The 18,423-nt window shown below is 46.4% G+C and overlaps 1 protein-coding gene across 3 annotated transcripts in view; it reads right to left on the bottom strand.

Moving 5' to 3' along the window:
* Window positions 1-11,712, bottom strand: part of TIAM1 (TIAM Rac1 associated GEF 1) — a 205,277-nt gene extending 193,565 nt beyond the window's left edge. Inside the window, exons 1-2 of one of the 3 annotated variants that reach the window (XM_027041731.2) lie at window positions 11,540-11,711; window positions 5,890-5,957 (exon numbers count right to left, since the gene is read on the bottom strand). The gene's annotated coding sequence lies outside the window, so the exon portion shown is untranslated. Of the gene's footprint in view, window positions 1-5,889; window positions 7,012-11,539 lie in introns of those variants that run through there. The other 2 variants (XM_015075395.3, XM_053220641.1) reach the window with 2 other exon arrangements.
* Window positions 11,713-18,423: the final 6,711 nt, after the last annotated feature.

Below are 18,423 nucleotides of genomic sequence, written 5' to 3'. Positions count from 1 at the left end.
TTTCTTAAAAAGAAAGAAATACTATGGGTGCACCGACAGTTCCAGCAACAGAGGAAGATGGGAAATGGAAAGGGCCACAGAGGCATGGGGTAGTCAGGAGGGCCGACCGCCCATACGCTGGCTGCATCATCTCTTACCTCTCTCTGCCTCAGTTTCTTCAGCTGTGAAACTGAGATGCTAATAGCTCAGTGGGCTATTGGGTTATTAACGTGGTTAATACACATTAAGCATTTAAAACTGTGCCAGGCAGAGAGTGAGCTCTTAATAAGCAACAGAAATCAGGAATATCATTAATAGCTTTCCCGATCGTTCCACCATTCTACCGTGGAAGGGCTAACGTCCTGACCCTTCCAAAACACCAAACTTCTCGATGATGGCTCTCAGGTGGCTCCCTACGAACTTTCCCACGGCGTTATCATTTCTCCCCTTCTACACTGTAAGTTCCTTGCGGGAGTGTGAGCTGTGTGTCACACGTCACTGACCCCTCCACAGACACCTCCAAGGATGATACCCAGGGCCACCCAACGAGTGACTTGAAGAAATGAATAAATCAATGAACTACCTTCCCGCCTCCCAATCAACATGAAGCCCAGACACTGGATGTCACTGCGTTAACTTGAATACATTACCTTACTTCGGTTTGTTGCGACGTCTGTAAATGCATTAGAGAAATAAAGAGCAACGGTTATTATTACCCGGAGGCTAGAGTAGGAAAAGCTTTCAATCAACCCTTGTGGCTTTTGGCTTTTCCACCGTGACTGAACTCCATGCTTGCTTTGCATGTAGGCGACCGTAATTACCTCCGATGTTCCCTCTAAAGCTAAAACCACCAAAAACCCGCTCGAGTGTCGCATGCTGTCAACTCTGGATGTTTCTTTCAGGCACAATTGGGCTGCCTCACGCAATCCCTTGTCTGGGGGTTCTTCATTACCATCCTTCCTATTTCCACCGAAGCTTTCAGTCCCCATTACGCAGACTGATGCTGCCTGACCAGCCGATTCTCACTGAGAAGGGCCCCCACTGCTCTATCTCGACTCTCTTGGGATTTCAGGTACTTTCACCGGAGCCTCCAGCAAAGCTAACCCAGCCCTCAGGAATGAATGCTCTTGCTAGCTCTGAAAGTAATTATCTGCAATCCCATCACTTTCCTCACCACCCCCACCCCCACCCCCAGACCCAGACCATTCACATTCTCTCATAAGAAAACAGAACTCCAAAAGCATCAATTAGGAGCGGAGAGAAAAGGATTTGCTCTGAGCCAACTGGCTTCCTCCCAAGCTAAACACACTTATGTAAACCTGACTCCATTAGTGCCCGGCCTGTGGACGTACCAGGGTCCCTAGCTTTCTGGACTTAAGCTTTTGTTTACCCACTCTCAGGTAGGTATTTCCCAGTCAGCTTCTCCTCCTGTGGAGACTGGATACAGCCACCCCTACCCCCCACCCAGGCAACCAAATGTGACATCAAAGGAGCCTCCCGAGTGGCCATCTGTCCCTGCCATGCCAATGTTTATGCAATGTGGGCACAAGAGGCACAGAAGAGCCAAACGACCCAGGGTGTCCTGCTGCGTCAGGCCCAAGGCACCAACATCTCAGGCTCGATGTGCTGCAGGATAAGACAGTGATGAGAAAGTCCTCAGTCTAGGTAGGGAGGTTCCTTCTTAAAAAGAAGGAAGAACTTTTAACTTTCCTGAGGGTGTTCAAAGAATGGTCTTGATTATGTTTCACCTGTGGATGGCTATCTAAAAATAAAGTCAGATCCCTAATATTACAGTTTTTCAAGTATTGGACACCCCACTCCCAAAAAGCCCCACCTAAACATGGTATTTCAGGCAATCCTGATTTTAGCAAATCACAAGAAGCAAAGTGCTAAGGGGAATTGGCTACGGTAGAAAAGGAAAAGGTCAGAAAAGAACCCAGGAGCCTCAGAATTCTAGAGTTAATAGGATCATGAGAATCATCATCCAAACACCTGTGTCTAATTAGAATGAAAGAGTCATGGGTTTAGAAGTCAAACAAAAGACAGTTCAAATCCAGGGTCACCACAATATGTGGTTTTAGTGAGATCACATGGGTTCTGACTGGACTTGGAGAGAATAGCACATGCCGGCATGGTCATGGGGATCAGTCATATACTCTGATAGAGAACACTTAGCAGAATGCCAGGCGCACACACATATATGTAGCTTCTTTTCCTCTGTATCTTCAGTTCTGGACTGACCCTCTTTCCTGGACATAAAGGTGGAGGCAAACCCAAGAGGAGACAAAGTGTGTCTGAGTCAGCCAAGGAGGGGAGGTCACTGTGGACAGGTGGCAGCCATCAGCAAAATGTAATATATTGACGCTGGAAGACATCTTTGTTATGTTTCAAATGGGTGGGGTGAGGGGAGACACTTGACATGTTTCACCCATGATTCGCATGAAGTTTGTCAAACCACAACCCAAGAACTGGAAGAAAATCCACATTATTCATCACATAAATCTCCTTAAATTCCCATGGTGAGGGGGGCGGGGGGGGGGGTAGCGGTGGTAGGGGATGGCTAGCCATTGTGCTTGAAGCCAAGGGATGAGACATCCACTCTGTGGTTCAACTTGGACAGCTGCAGCATGAAAATGTGCACATGGGCTCACACAAAAATGGGCTAACAAATTTTAGATTTGTCCATTGCTTATTTTTTTTTCAATTTTGTTCTCTGACCACATTATTTCACAGAACCTAGAAACAACCTTGGCATTTCTTTGGACAGCTCTGACTAGGTTCTGATTAATCCCCAAAGAGTCAAGTCGCCAAATACTTACCTGTGGTTCAGGGCACACAATGGTAGCTCTCCAGGATTTACAATCATGGTGGGGTGGGGGAGAAGATACACAGCAGTCCCCCGTCATCTGCAGAAGATACATTCTGAGACCCCCAGTGGATGTCTGAACCGCAGACAGTACCAAAGCCTATATACACAATGGCTTTTCCTAACTACATGTACCTAAGATAAAGCTTGATTTATAAATTAGGCATAGTAAGAGATTAACAGTTAACTAATAAGAAAACAGAACAACTAAAAACTATACTGTAATTTACAAAGTTATGTGAATGTGGTCTCTCAAAATATCTTACTGTGCTATACTCAGCCTTCTGCTTGTGCTGATGGGAGATGATAAAATTCCCACATGATGAGATGAAGTGAGGTGAGTGATGTAGACACAGTGACGTAGTGTTAGGCTACTGCTGACCTTTTATTTTTTTAAGTAGGCTTCACATCCACATCCAGCAAGGAGCCTGGTGCGGAACTTGAACTCACGACGCTGAGATCAAGACCTGAGCTGAGACCGAGACTTGGAAACGCCTAACTGACTAAGCCACCGAGGCGCCCCTACTACAGGACCTGCAGACGGCAGGTCAGAAGGAGGATCACCTGATTGTGGACGATGGCTGACCATGGACCAGGGGGAAGTGAAACCACAGATAAGGGGAAACTGCTATACAAGTAGTACTCATTCCGATAGGGGAAAATGACAGCAGGTTGGGCCAGACCAGAGAGGCGGCAAGGAGGAAGGAGGTTGGGGTAGACTCTGAAAGAGAGCTAAGAGAAGGCCATGTTAGGGGGCAAGTGAGTGGACAAATGCCCAGAGACAGGACTCAGGTAGGGCTGACTGGGGGAACAGCCTGCGGACAGCGAGACAGTCAGTCGCTCATTAAGCAGGTCATTACGGAATACCCCACGGCAGCCCCTCTAATCCACGCTGAGGCAAATGTACAGAAAAGGGAGGGCACGCAGTCCTGCCTTGCAGAAACACACAGGAACATTCTGGCTAAGAGCACAGATCCTGGAGTCAGGTGACTGGGGCTCCAATTGCTAGCTAGCTCCCCACTTTCTACCTCTGTTGCTTTAAACAAGTTACTGAAGCCAGAGTTAGAACTCCTGTCTAAGTTATTTATTAGGAAGCATTTGTACAGAAAACAAGTTGGGGAGCAGGAAAAGGAAGCCAGAAGGGTTCTCTGGAAACAGGACAAAGGAAACCTCAGAGTTGTCCTAAAATCCGCGTGCCCCGCCCCCATGGTTAGTCCTGCCTAAGGACCGCCCTGGAAGTAGAGGAATTCCTTGGTCAAAGGGGGATCCACCCCCAAGGGCAGCCCCTCCAGCAAAGAAGGAGCCTCACGGGAGTGAAAGCACATGGCAGCGAACAAATATGCACGAAAGCTAAGTGAATCCGAGGCGCTGGGGCAAAGCACGGAAGGCAGGTGCCACGAAGGGGCTCGCCGTTGTTCTAATATTCTTGTACTGTTATCACTTATATCAGTTTTTTTTAGCCCTTGAAAAAGCCAAGGAACCCAATTATGATAATCCAGTGTGATGTACATGCTGCAAGGGAGGTCCCCAGGCTGCCTTGTACACGCGGAGAGCGGAGTGGGAAAGGCCGCCGGTCTGGTTCAAGAGCAACAGGTAAGACCGGAGGCACAAGTCACAGCAAGACCCGCAAAAGCAGGGCCTGCCGCGCCGGCTGGGAAACTATAAAAACTGTGGGCATCAGAATGCAAAAGCGTGCAGCCGCTGTGGAAAACAGTAGGGAGGCTTCTCAAAAAACTTAAAAATAGCACTACCATATGATCCACGAGCCCACTCATGGGTATTTTTCATCGGGAAGAAACGAAAGCAGATCTCAAAGAGATACGAGCACTCCTGTGTTCACTGCAGCACGATTCACAACAGCGGAAATGTAAAAACCACCTAAATGTCCAGCAACGGATGAATGGGGGGCAAAAAAAAATGCAGTGGGTACGGGTGCAATGGAATATTAGTCAGCCTTTAAGAAGAAGGAAGTCTTGCAGTATTGCAGCAACGTGGATGAACCCGGAGAACATGAGGCCATGTGAAATAAGCTGGTCACAGAAAGACAAATGCCACATGATTCCACGTACATGGGGGCATCTGAAATAGTCTAACTCATGGAAGCAGAATGGTGCTTGCCTGGAGCCAGAGGGAGGGGGGAAGTGGGAAGGTGCTAATCATCGGAGACGTTATTTCAGTGATGCCAGATGAAAACGTTCTGGAGATCCACCGTGAAATACTGTGCCGATAGTGAATTACACTGTATTGTACATTTAAAAATCTGTTAAAAGGGTTGGTCTCAGGCTAACTGGGTTGGTTTCAGGCTAACTGCTCTTACTACAGTCAGATCAAAAGAAAAACAACAACACGGTGGGGATCGTGCCTCAGGAAGCATCTGCGATTCCTCCTCTCCCCCGAGCGGGTAGTCCCATATTATTGTTCAAACTCTGAATCGGCCGGCATACGATCAAAACGTGATAAAGGGTGAATAGTGCGGCGTTGTCACCCAACATCCCGGCTTGGGTGGGTTTGTTCATGGGGAGGAAGGCAAACACAAAAAGAATACCTGCAAGTCTGTGTAGTCATAAAGCCCCTTGTGGTCTAATTCATTCCCTCCCCCCACCCCCAGGAAGTACAGGAGGACTGACATGGCCCTGTCCCCACTTGGCAGAAGGGAAAGTGAGGGAGGAAGGTGTCTGCGGCATTATTTCTCTGCTCAGAGTGCCTATAAGGTTGTAGATTTACGGCTTGACCCTTTCAGTGGGAAGCTCTATCAAAAGTAACATGATCTCATGGCCACAGCCCCAGAAAAAGCCCATGCTGATACCAAGTTTCCCCTGTTGAACCCCTCACGGTTCATGAGATTGAGCCCTACATCGGGCTCTGCTCTGACGGCACAGAGCCTGCTTGGGATTCTCTTTCTCCTTCTCTGTCTCTGCCCCTCCCCTGCTTGTTCTCTCGCTCGCTCTCTCTCTCCCTCTCAAAACAAATTAATAAACTTTAAAAAATAAATAAATAAAAACTTGAACGTTCATTTCCCAACCTTCTGCAAATGCCTCACTTACCCCATCCCAAGGAGAAGAGGCTTCTCTCAAGATCCCCATATGTGCCATCCAAAGAGGCCGATCACGTCCTAGATAAGAGACTAGGATTCAGAATATCACACCACATGGTACCAACCCTCCTCTCCTCCTGGCTTTCAAGTCTAGATATGTGGGCCTCAGTTCACACCAGTTCTACCTACAAGAGCAGACACAGGAAAATAATGGGTTTTATGCTCATTTTTTATGTACTTCTAGAGAATGCAGTATCACTCTCTGAGACAGTAACAAGAGAACACGGGAAAAGTACTGGGTATGTTGTAGATGCTCAGTAAATTAGTATTTAGTATTAGTATTTTAATAATCAAAGAAGTATTTAGCAGGCCCTTATTCGACCATGGCTTTGGAGAAAGCACTTTGGCCATAGTTATCCTTGCCCACCAAAATCTCTGGATTTACAGAAGTAAATTTACAGAGATTTCAAACACTGGAGCATACATTTCCAAGGTATTGCATGAGGCTCCATGCTTCAGTACAGATCTCACAAACCCACTCCTAACCAAACTTTCCAAGAGTGATGATCTCTCCCCCAAAAGTTTTACCAGGGAATACCATGCTGACACTTGTTTTCAAGCAACAGCATCAAAATAAACCAGAGGCGTCATGTTGCAAAACACTCATGAAGACTATACGCCTCCTTGTCCCCTACTCTCATAAAAACACCAACCAATACAAATAACAGCACAGTTACTCAGCACACTGGGTCACAGCTGACGGGCCAGATCAAAGGCAGCTAGTCAATCTGTTGGTGAGGCCGATTCACCGCAAAAAATGTAAGCCAAGACTCACTCCTCGAGCAGAGCACTGAATGATGTTGGCATGGCACTGGTAAGCCTTTTCCCAGCTGACGACCCCTTCCCTTCCCCAGTCCATGACCTTGCATTATTAGACACCTGAAGAAACACTAACTGATCATGCCATATATTCCCCGGGACCTTCTTCAATTGACAAACCCCAAGAAGAGCAAACAGCCGCAGGGTTGGATCACTTCAAGAATGCCATATTCCTTTGTGGAGGAATATTACCCAGCCAACTTCCTCACCCTATGCCTCTCACTTCCTTTCTTGGTTATGAGGTCAGCCATAGCATTAAACAATCCACACTCCCCCCCCACACACACCCCCAAAGTACCAAGGAACTTTAAGCTCTGGAAAAACACTCTCAGAAAATGCTATAGCAATAAAACCCTGATATGGTTATCCTCAGCCCCATCTGCCTCCTGGTTTACATTCCTACCAATGGTGCATGAGGGTTCCCTTTTCTCCACAGCCAAACCTTGTTATTTCTTGTCTTTCTGGTGGAGAGCTGGTATCTCGTAGTGGTTTTGCTTTGCATTTCCCTGATGATTAGTGACATCGAGCATCTCTTTTAGAGTAACTGGAGTTCTGGAATAACTACATTTTACCAATTTCCCTTCGGAGAAGCAACCCCACTAACTTACAGCCCCGTCTCTGCCAAGTTTGAGCTGAGTACTCATTTCATTTCTACGCAAGGGAAAGGAGGCTGGGAGGCAGGGAGGGAGGGAGGAAATAACAGAGCAGTGAGACTCTCAAGGAAGTGAGATAAACTGAAGACAAAAATAATAATCCCAGGAAGGTAACATAAAAATTGGGGTGGAAGGGGTGCGTGCCGAGGTGGCTCCGTCGGTTGAGCGTCTTGAGTTCAGCTCAGGTCATGATCTCAGGGTTTGTGAGTTTGAGCCCCACATTGGACTTGCTGCTGACAGCATGGAGCCTGCTTTGGATCCTCTGTCCACCTCTTTCTGTCCCTCCCCGGCTTGTGCGCGCTCTCTCTCTCTCTCTCTCTCTCTCTCTCTCTCTCTCAAAAATAAATAAACATTAAAAAAAAAAAAAATTGAAGGGTCGCCTGGGTGGCTCCATCGGTTAAATGTCCGATTTCGGCTCAGGTTATGATCTCATGGTTCCTGAGTTCAAGCTCCACGTTGGGCTCTGTGCTGACAGCTCAGAGCCTGGAGCCTGCTTCCGATTCTGTGTCTCCCTCTGTCTCTGCGTCTCCCCAACTCACACTGTCTCTCTCTCTCTCTCAAAAATAAACAAACATTAAAGAAATAATAAAATAAAGTTAGATTTTTAAAACATTTAATTTAAAAACTCGTAGTGGAAAAATATACAGCCAGTATACCACCAATCAACTAGGATAATAAGACGAAAATACTGAAAATATGAAAAGGGACCTTGGTAGCCCATCTGCCCCAAATATGGAGGGAACAGATGGAAGAAGTGGCTTTGTTTCACTCTGTTGCAATTACCTTTCACACTTCTGGAAGGCAGGCACCCAGGGAAGCTGTGAGGTTGCAAGTACAACAGAAAGGGCAGGAGGCGAAAACACGCAACGCGCTGCACCCCATTAAGTACCCACTTTGTTCCAAATCACCAGCCAGGTGCCTTACAGGAGTACTCAGAAATCTCACAACAGCCCCCTGTGCAATTTTCATTATTTCCATCTCACAGGAAGGGAAATGTAAGCTCAGAGGGGTTAGGCAACTTTCTGGAAGTCACGGAGCTAGCTACAAGTGGCAGAGCAAGAATTCGGATCCACGGGCACCTGACTGGCTCGGTGGGTAGAGCACGTGGCTCTCGATCTCAGGGTTGTGAGTTTGAGCCCCACACTGGATGTAGAGATTACTTAAATAAACTTAAAAGAAAAAAGACTTCAGATCCAGGTCTTTCTGGCTCTAATGTTCTCGTTCTTACACGGTCACAAACTCAGAAAGATTTTCCGAGAAAAACGTTAAAATGCCAAGACTCATGTATTAAATATGAACCAAAATGAAACTTTCTTGGTCATTACAGCAAATTTCCTCTGCCCTAGTACAAAATAAATCTGTATTGTCAAGTAGGTTGAAGGGTACCTACAATTCACATTAAATTACCAGCAAGTCTTATGTAAATTCTAGCTAGAAGTTTCCAAAACAATTTCACAGGGTGTGCCCCAGTGAATGTACAAAACCATCTTAGAACAATTTGATGCACTGGGTAGGATTCTCAAGAACACCAGGTATGGTTTAATAAAACCAAGAAACATTATTTCAGAGACATAAAAATGAATACAGAATGTCTGCCTCCTTACAGCCAGGAGACTCAGTTACTTAGTTTTAAAGGCTCTTAACATCTTTTTTGACAGTGTTCCACAGCACAGAATTTTTAAAATGCATGTAAACTTAAGAAAGGAGGCAGTGTTTATGTTTCATTTCAAATACAAACAAAACCCAAAGGTGGTTCTTTCAAATGCCAGTAAAATTGATAATACATTAGCAAGATTGACCAAGAAGAAGAAAAGCACAAATAACCAATGCCAGGAATGACAAAGGAAAACATTTCTACAGATGCCATACAGTCTTTTAAAATATTATAAAAGGATATTATGTACAACTTTCTACCAATAAATGTTAATATTTACATGAAATAGAAAAATTCCTATAAAAGACTATCTAGTTACTAAAACAAGATAATCTTAATGGCCCTATTTCTATTAAACAAATTGAACCTGCCACTTCAAACACACACACACACACACACACACAAAATCAGAGCTAAACCTCTTATTTATGGGAGAGGTAAGAGGACCTTGAGGAAAAAAATAACGATACAGAAATTGTAACATTCTCTCACACCTACCTACACCTACCAATTCATATAGGAGAAGTAATCTAATTCCAAATGTCTACATGAAACAGTCCCATGTGATCTCTAAATACCTTTATGAATAATATACTCCCTTTCTCTGGCTGAGGATTATCGTTCCATTAAACTCCATGTGAACAAGGATCTATTAGTTTCACCAGCACTATCACGAGATCCAACTTGGTTGTCTTTCCTGTTGAGTGAGTTGCTACAGACTTCTTAGGGGTGGAGGAAGCAGGCCACAGAACTTCACGCGAGCATCAAGTTCCCATCTCCATGCCATGCTCTTTCTTGAGCCCTCAAGGAACACAGGACTCTAGTGGTTGTGACAGCCTGGACCATGCAACCTGTTGGCCTTTCCCGGGACGCGTCTACTTTGCTTTAAAAGTCATTTCATTTCAGGGGCACCTGGGTGGCTCAGTCGGTTAAGTGGCGACTTCCATTCAGGTCATGATCTCGCAGTCCATGAGTTCAAGCCCTGCGTCGGGCTCTGTGCTGATAGCTAGGGGCCTGGAGCCTGCTTCTGTTTCTGTGTCTCCCTCTCTCTCTGCCCACTCCCCATTTGCACTCTGTCTCTCTCTGCCTTTCAAAAATGAATAAATGTTAAAAAAAAAAAATTTTTTTTTAAAGTCATTTCATTTTACTTCTGTATCATTAGCTTCAAGGAAGCTGAAGGTGGAAGTAAACTAAGTAAAACTGTGGCCACAGCAACCCGGCCCCTGACCCCAAAGTTCAAATGGAAGGTGCCAAGAGAAAGCCAGGCTGCCCCACTGTCGGATCAGGAAGATGATAAAATCAACTATTGATATCCTCCTAATTGCACCCACCCCAGATCTGGGAGAAACACTTGTAAAATGAAATTTGGTTTTCTATCAGCATAATGACAGCCACACATTTCTTCCCTTCTGTGAAGGTGCCCTAAAAATAAGATGATTCTCTAATAATTCATAGGAAGGATTAGCTTAAACTACACACACACACACACACACACACACACACACAGCTCCCACTGCCCTGCACCAACCTGTTGATCAGATATGAAACAGGTGAATTGGGTAAGTTAGCCCAAAAGCTTCCATCGGACCCTCATGCGGAAGCAAAACCACAAAGCTCTAAAAGGGGCTCCAAAATAAAATCTAAAGAATGTTTACAAGAAACTTTACCTTTGGCCAACTTTATCATTTGCTGCAACATATATTAAGTGTCGCTTGCAATGATCCCAACCAGGGTGCCAGCCTCCACCCAAACTTCCTCTCCCCACCCCGCCCAAATCTGACTTAGGCAATCAACCTGGAGATAAAGCAGCTGCCATAGAAAAACTCATACTTTTCAAAAAAATTTTCTGGATACACAAATGACACCTCAATGGCTAGGAAGTCTTGAGCTGAACTAAATCAGACACAAAATTAATGAGAAACCCAAGACTTCGGATGCCTCCCTAAAGAATTCCCATACTGACCCGGGGGGCCTGTCGGGCGCCCCAGCTTCAGAACATTCCTTCAGAAATACTGAATCCCAATGGATTCATTGTCAACGGCACTGACCTGGCATTACAGAACGGGCAGCCAGACAGCGGGGACAGTGGGGACAGAACGCACCTCTGGTGGGTAACCTGATCCCCCGGCCTCCCTCCCTCCCGCCCTTCCCCATAGGATCCCTGGATACCGAAGGCAAAGGGGTAAAGGTGAAGGGCTGACAAAGCCCCCATCCTCTCTTTACCCTGGAGCCGGGACCCACACAGGCAGTGTCCCCCCCCCCCTCCCCCCAGGGATCCCGGCGCAGCGTGGAGACGCTGCTCACCGATTCCGCGGGGCTCGGGGCTCCGGGCGCACAGGTCCCCTCAACGCCGCCGCCGAGCTCAGGACCCCATCGGCCTCTGCTTGTCCACAGCCGCCTCGGCTGCTTGCCCCTCGCCACCCGACACAAAGAAATTCGCTGGTGGAAAGAATGGGCTTGAAATTAACGCTCACCACTGCTCGGCACGGCGCGCATGCTTCCCCGTCTTGCTTCACGTCTCCAAACTTCCAGTAACAGAAATGAGGAAGCAGCAGCCTTCCCCGGCTTCTGGCAGAGGGAGTGGGCGTAACTTGTGAAGTTTCGTGCTGTGATGAATCTGGTCATTTGGGTGTGTTGGAGAGGGTTTGTCGCTCCTCCCCACCCACCGTCCCCTCCCTCCCCTCCACCTCCCTCCTCTCCACCTCCTTCCCCAATTTAATTCTCCCCTCCATGTTCTCCAGACCAAGAGCCCAGACGGGCTGTCACTCAGGGTCGCGGCTCTGGGCTCCTCACAACCTTAGGGGAAGACATTTATTCCTAACAGATCTTAACCACTTCACAGATGAACCTGGGCACCCTGCAGACAGCATAAGTTCCTGTCACATTTATTTCGCACATGGCAAGAAGGCAGTGCCTCTTTCTGGATTTGAAAGGCTAGAAATCTTAAATAATTGCACCGTGCTCCCCACCCCAGCACAGGCAGGAATGTGGATAGGTTAGTCAGTGGAGGCCTAATTCCTAAACATCTATTGAAAAAGAGTGGGGGACAGAAAGGCAAAACAAAACACTTACAACTGCCCTTGTTTCCCTGAAAACTTACTACAAAATATTTCAGGCATACGAAAATATACCTGAAAATAAAATAATGAGCCCCCAAGTACCTATCATGTAGCACAAAAATTAAAATTACCAACATCTTAGAGCCATCTGTAAACTCCTCCCTGAAAGACATCCCACTTTCCCTCCCCCTAGAAAAATGCCATAAATTTGGTTTCCCACCAGCAATATTTATACCACAGTTCCTGAGCACTCTAAACGATACGCGCTAACTTAAAAGTCCACCCAAAAGCAGTCCAACGATCATCCCTTTGCTAGGCCTGACCTCGGTTCTGAAACAGAAGTTTCATGGAATAAAACTAAAAATGACCGCACACATTAAATGAAGCCTCAGGTGGCTGGTTAAAGAGAATGAAAGGAATCACAATACAAGAAAATAGGAGATCTAGAATGACAAGTGGAGGCCATATCTGTAACAGGTGAAGCATTCATGGGTGAAATTGATAGATTAATAGAGCATTATCATTTTACAAGGTTAATAGCTGTGTCAAAGTCAAGAATACTGACCCAGGCTGCAAGGGGCATCCCTCAAAGACCCAGGCTACAGAAATAAAAAAACATTCATTAAAGAAGTCCTAATTACTCAAACGCCGGCCAGGGCTATAGGTTGGGAATGACATTCAGAGAAGGGAACTTTCGAGATAATAATGATAAAAATCAAAAGAATGTAAACCATGATACATCAAAATTGACTCATATATATATGAACATGAAGAAAGAGATACCTAGTTCATCCTTATATTCCCCTACATAGATGGAATAAGAAGCTGGCATAAGTAGAAAAGTTAATAACTATTTGTTCCATGAATGAAGTAAATAAACAAAAGAACGCCCATGAAGAATCGTGAAAGAACAAAATGAACAGAGGGGGTGCTTGGAATCAGCCCTGGTCCCTTGCTGGGAAAATCAGTGGACTTTGCCCCCGTGGGAACACTCAACAACAGTGGGGACAATTTTTGGTTGCGACACCTGGGGGAGCTACTGGCTTCTAGCAGGCAGAAGACAAGGATGCTGTGCAGGAAAGCCTCCCACGACAAAGAATTATCCAGCCCCAAATGCCAAGACTGTTGGCTACTGAGAAGCCCTGGGAGACAGATTTCACCATCAACAGTCACTGAATTTATTCATTCCGTATATGATCATCAACATTATGATGAGGCTCTCCAGGGACTTATAAGAATATAGAATAGCATTTCTTCTCCTCTTCCACTGGGCAGCATTTGAGGGCTGGACCATCTGCGTGGGACCAGAAGACGGTGGGCATGGGAGTCAGAAGCAGTAAAGCATTCAGGGATACGGAACACAGCTGGAGGCCCAGGCACTCACTAAGTTAAGGACCTGTGTCAAATGTGGATGGAAATAATCATGGGGGTGGGGAGGAAGATGACGTCAGGCTTGGGTATCAGCTTTAGAATCACAGAGAGCACATCTGGGGGGAGGAGGCATGATACCTTGCTGAAAGAGATATGAAAGATACACAGACAAAGCAGGCTTATCACAGTCACCAGCCATTTCTCCACTGACAATCTTTAGCTGGAGACGCTCCATTGAGAACAGGAAGGATGTTTAATCTCATTACAGCTTATCGAAAAGAAAGTTACAAATCCGCTTACAGGAAAAAGAATACAAGCACCACCACTGTCTACCAGTTAGGGTGAAGGACCTACAAAGTGAAGATATCTTTTCTACAGGTTTTCTGGTCTCATCATTACCTAAGAAGTGTTTCCTTTAACTCTACAATGCTACATACGCTTTTTTTTTCCTTCTTTCTTATATTATTTTTTAAGTTTACTTATTTATTTTGAGAGAGAAAGCACAAGTGGGGGAAAAGGGGAAGAGAGAGAGAGACAGAGAGAGACAGAGACAGAGAGAGAATCCCAAGCAGGCCCCACACTCAGCACAAAGCCCAACGGGGCCAAACTCACAAACCATGAGATCGTGACCTGAGCCGAAACCAAGAGTCAGATGCTTAACCGATTGAGCCACCCAGGCGCCCCTCTTTCTGATATTACTTAATTTCTGCTTGGAGAGGGAGAAGAGCCTTGCCCTTGTTGCTCAGTGTTTCTCAAAAGGGGACACAGAACAGTGGGTTGGCTCCTCTGGAATCCCCTTGCAGCCTAACACACGGTATATATGTGATAACTGCATGTTACATAGAACTGAATCAGTCTTCACCTCATTGCCCATCCCTCAGGCCTAAAAGTAAAGACTCTCCTATAGTCACTTCTGGAGGAATCTTCAGGGCACCCTGGGTTCAAGAGTCTGAACTACCTGTGAGCACATATAAAACCTGCTGGTTTCAGGGCGCCTGGGTGGCTCGGTGGGTTGAGCGACCGACTTCAGCTCAGGTCATGATCTCGGGGTTTGTGAGTTCGAGCCCCACATCGGGCTTGCTGCTGTCAGCACGGAACCTGCTTTGGATCCTCTGTCCCCCTCTCTCTCTCTGCCCCTCCCCGGCTTTGTAGTCTCTCTCTCTCTCTCTCTCTCAAAAATGAACATTAAAAAAAAAAAAAAATTGGAGGGGCGCCTGGAGTTAATCATCCAACTTCGGCTCAGGTTATGATATCATGGTTCGTGAGTTTGAGCCCCACATTGGGCTCTCTGCTGACGGCTCAGAACCTGGAGTCTGCTTCAGATTCTGTGTCTCCCTCTCTCTCTCTCTCTCTGCCCCTCTCCCGCTCATGATCTGTCTCTCAAAAATAAATAAACATTAAAAAAATAAAAAATTTAAAAATCCTGCTGATTTCGTTCAGGGGCTGAGAGGTTGCACAAGACCCGACACAGGTGAAAGCCCACCAACATCAGAACCCAAGAGGTCCTCGAGCAGTGGCTGCCAGCCCCCGGCAGGGCTGCTCTTCGCATTAAAGGAAGGAAGGGTGCCAAGTAGTGGCCCTCTCCACACACCCCTGTACAAATGGGCGGTAAAGACACCCCATCCCTCATTATATCATCAGCTTCTTAACCTGCGGTTCTAAAAGCCACTGGTCTTGCTGCTTCTTTTTTTTTTTTCAACGTTTATTTATTTTTGAGAGACACAGAGAGACTCAGAGAGACCAAGTGCAAGTGGGGGAGGGGCTAAGGGAGAGGGAGACCCAGCATCCGAAGCAGGCTCCAGGCTCCGAGCTGTCAGCACAGAGCCCGACGCGGGACTGGAACGTACAAACGGCAAGATGGTGGCCTGAGCAGAAGTCGAACACTCAACCGACTGAGCCGCCCAGGCGCCCCGGTCTTGTTTCTGAAAACCAAGGAAAGGAGAAGGAAATGAGAATGTGAGCACGGTTATGAGTCCCACCAAAAGCAATGAACCTAATCATGAATGTACGGTGTTTCTGTTCCAAAGAAATGCAACCAGTAGAGGGAGCACAGTCAACTTTTGTTTTTTAACAATTTCCCAAGATCAGCATAAACCTGGGGACAGTGTTAAGTGATAGAAGGCACAAAAATAATCAACCATTACCACAAATAAGAAGATTTATGTAAAACTATTTTGAAAAACTGTAAGTCATGACACCCTTATGAGGCATTTGTACTGTTCATGGATATTTACACAAGAGCCAGCTACACAGATATAAGAAGGTCATATAACGAATAAATAAATATATGTTGGGCAACAACATTTGGTAGGTGGGGGAGGAAACTCACAAAGGGCCAAACATCTCTCTTTCCCTTTGTCAGCTGAATTTACGCCCAGAAGCAAAAAACGATGGGGAGTTTATTTAAGTTATTTTCCCCATAGATTTTAATTCAGTCCTTATCGTGCTGTTTTCTAAATTTGACCTCCCATAGCCGACTTTTAAAATTCCTTTCAAACTGTGTCCTCAATGACACAAATGCCTTCCTTTTTTATTAAATTAAAAAAAAAATGTTTTTTTAATGTTTACTTTTTGAGAGAGACAGAACATGAGCGGGCGACGGGCAGAGAGAGAGAGAGACACACAGAATCGGAAGCAGGCTCCAGGCTCTGAGCTGTCAGCACAGAGCCTGATGCGGGGCTCAAACTCATGAACTGTGAGATCATCACCTGAACCAAAGTCGGCCGCTTAACCGACTGAGCCACCCAGGCGCCCCCAAAAATGCCCTCCTTAAGCAAGACTCTTCTGGATTTCTGTTCAAGGATCTTCGGAACCAACGTGATCAAACACCAGGGCAACTTAACCGAAAAAGCGTTGCAATCAGCAGAGCCGACAAGGTCCAAGAATTCGATGCCAGCTCCGGCAATGGTTCTTACCTGCACCTACCCCAGCACCTACCCTGGCAAGCGCAGAGAGCTGTGGTGGGCTCCCAGGAACATGTCTACAACTGTCCACATCAACCTGCTGTCGCCTAGGAACAGCAAGCCCACAGCCCAGCTGGAGAAAAAGAGCATTCTCCTCCTCAAGTTAGGGGAAGTCCACCAGGGGTGCCGACGAACACAGACGATCTGAACCCAAGCAGATGACCCCTCCCCCACCGATGACTGCAGACCCAAATCCAGATCCCCTGGATTATCCAGCATCGCTCTGGAAATTGAGAAGCTTCTCCATGAATACATTTTGTGGCTAGCTACCAACGGATTGCCAAGATCAATTTTTTTCTATTTGAAACCGATTAAAAGTCTAACTATGGATCCATCCGACCCACTCTTGTGCCGGACGGTGTGAAGATCACCAGGAACATGGACATGTTTGAAAACCCTTGATTCAGCACTGGATGAGGCCTTCCTTCTCTCTGAGAGACAAACCGAGGCCCTTCCTTTCAGACAATGTCTTCAACTGCAGACCCTCATTACATTTGATTGGATACAGGGGCACCCGGGTGGCTCAGTCGATCAAGCATCTGACTCTTGATTGCAGCTCAGGTCATGATCTCACAGTTTGTGAGTTCAAACCCCACATCAGGCTGTGTGCTGAAAGTGCAGAGTCTTCTTGGGATTCTCTCTCTCTCTCTCTCTCTCTCTCTCTCTCTCTCTCTCTCTCTCTCTGCCCCGCCCCTGCTCATGCTCTCTCTCTCTCTCTCTCTCCCTCTCTCTCTCTGTCTCAAATTAAATAGACTTTAAAAATTTTTGATTTGAGGGGCACCTGGGTGGCTCAGTTGGTTAAGCGGCCGACTTCGGCTCAGATCATGATCTCGTGGTCCGTGAGTTCGAGCCCCACGTTGGGCTCTGCACTGACAGCTCAGAGCCTGGAGCCTGTTTCGAATTCTGTGTCTCCCTCTCTCTCTGACCCTCCCCCGTTCATGCTCTGTCTCTCTCTGTCTCAAAAATAAATCAACGTTAAAAAAAATTAAAAAAAAATTTTTTTTTGATTTGATACAAAAATGTTTTACAACTTAAATCTTACACCAACCTTAGTGACTTTGAATACGGTTTTCTCCATCTGAAAACCAAATGCCTAACAAATAAGCAGAGTAATCCTGAAAAATATAAAATCAGAAACACACCAAGAAAATCTCACCAGCCTTTAAATGCCACCTGGATCCAGAATACACTTCAGGGACTGAATGGGTAGCAAGTTCCTTACAATCCAGAGGCTTTGATTTTCTCCAACTATTAAATGGCAATATCCCAATTAATCTTCTCTGGCCTCCTAGTTCTATCTTCCAGTTGTGTGTTTCCAGGATTGTAGAACTCCCATTGCTTTCATGGCACCAAATGACAACGCCTTGCCCAACAACATTTGTCCCACACGCCAAAGCCAAGGGTCTCAGGACTCACCGGTGGCTCACGCACTTATGACTGAAGCCAGGCTTGTAACTGGAGGGGAGAGGGGGAAAAGGGAGGAGGTGCAATCCAAGGATAAAGGTAACAAAGAAGGCAAAGGAAAAGTCCATGAACCTCTAGCACTGAACAGCAATAAACCATATGGGGCCAGATGCTGTCCTGCCCACACACACAGCGAGGCTGTTGGTGCCAAAGGCCCTGTGAGCCTTGCACAAGAGGTACGTGTGGTTCGTGGGGGTGAGAGCATCTGGGTTTTCCCTGGCGTGGGCTCTTTCAGACACCTCTCTGCTCGGCAGCAATAAACAACAATAATTATTATTGGCACTAACAGTGAGATCGTGCTGAATAAACTCACGTAAGAAGATAAGAAGTCAAGTTCTAATTTCAGTCCTGCCTTCTCTCCAAAGAATGTGCAGCCGAGATCGCCTTACAGTCCTCAATGTAGCCCCTAGGGAGTGCTCCCAGGGGGCGTTCAGGGAGCAGTCCCACTGAGGAGGCCTCCTTTGGTCAAGGGAGAAGCCAGGGTGTGTAATGAGAGGGCCT

The sequence above is a fragment of the Acinonyx jubatus genome, chromosome C2 (assembly GCF_027475565.1).
Source record: "Acinonyx jubatus isolate Ajub_Pintada_27869175 chromosome C2, VMU_Ajub_asm_v1.0, whole genome shotgun sequence".
NCBI classification, from domain to species: domain Eukaryota; kingdom Metazoa; phylum Chordata; class Mammalia; order Carnivora; family Felidae; genus Acinonyx; species Acinonyx jubatus.
The sequence above is the reverse complement of the archived record's forward strand: the minus strand, read 5'-3'. Positions and strand labels throughout refer to the sequence as shown.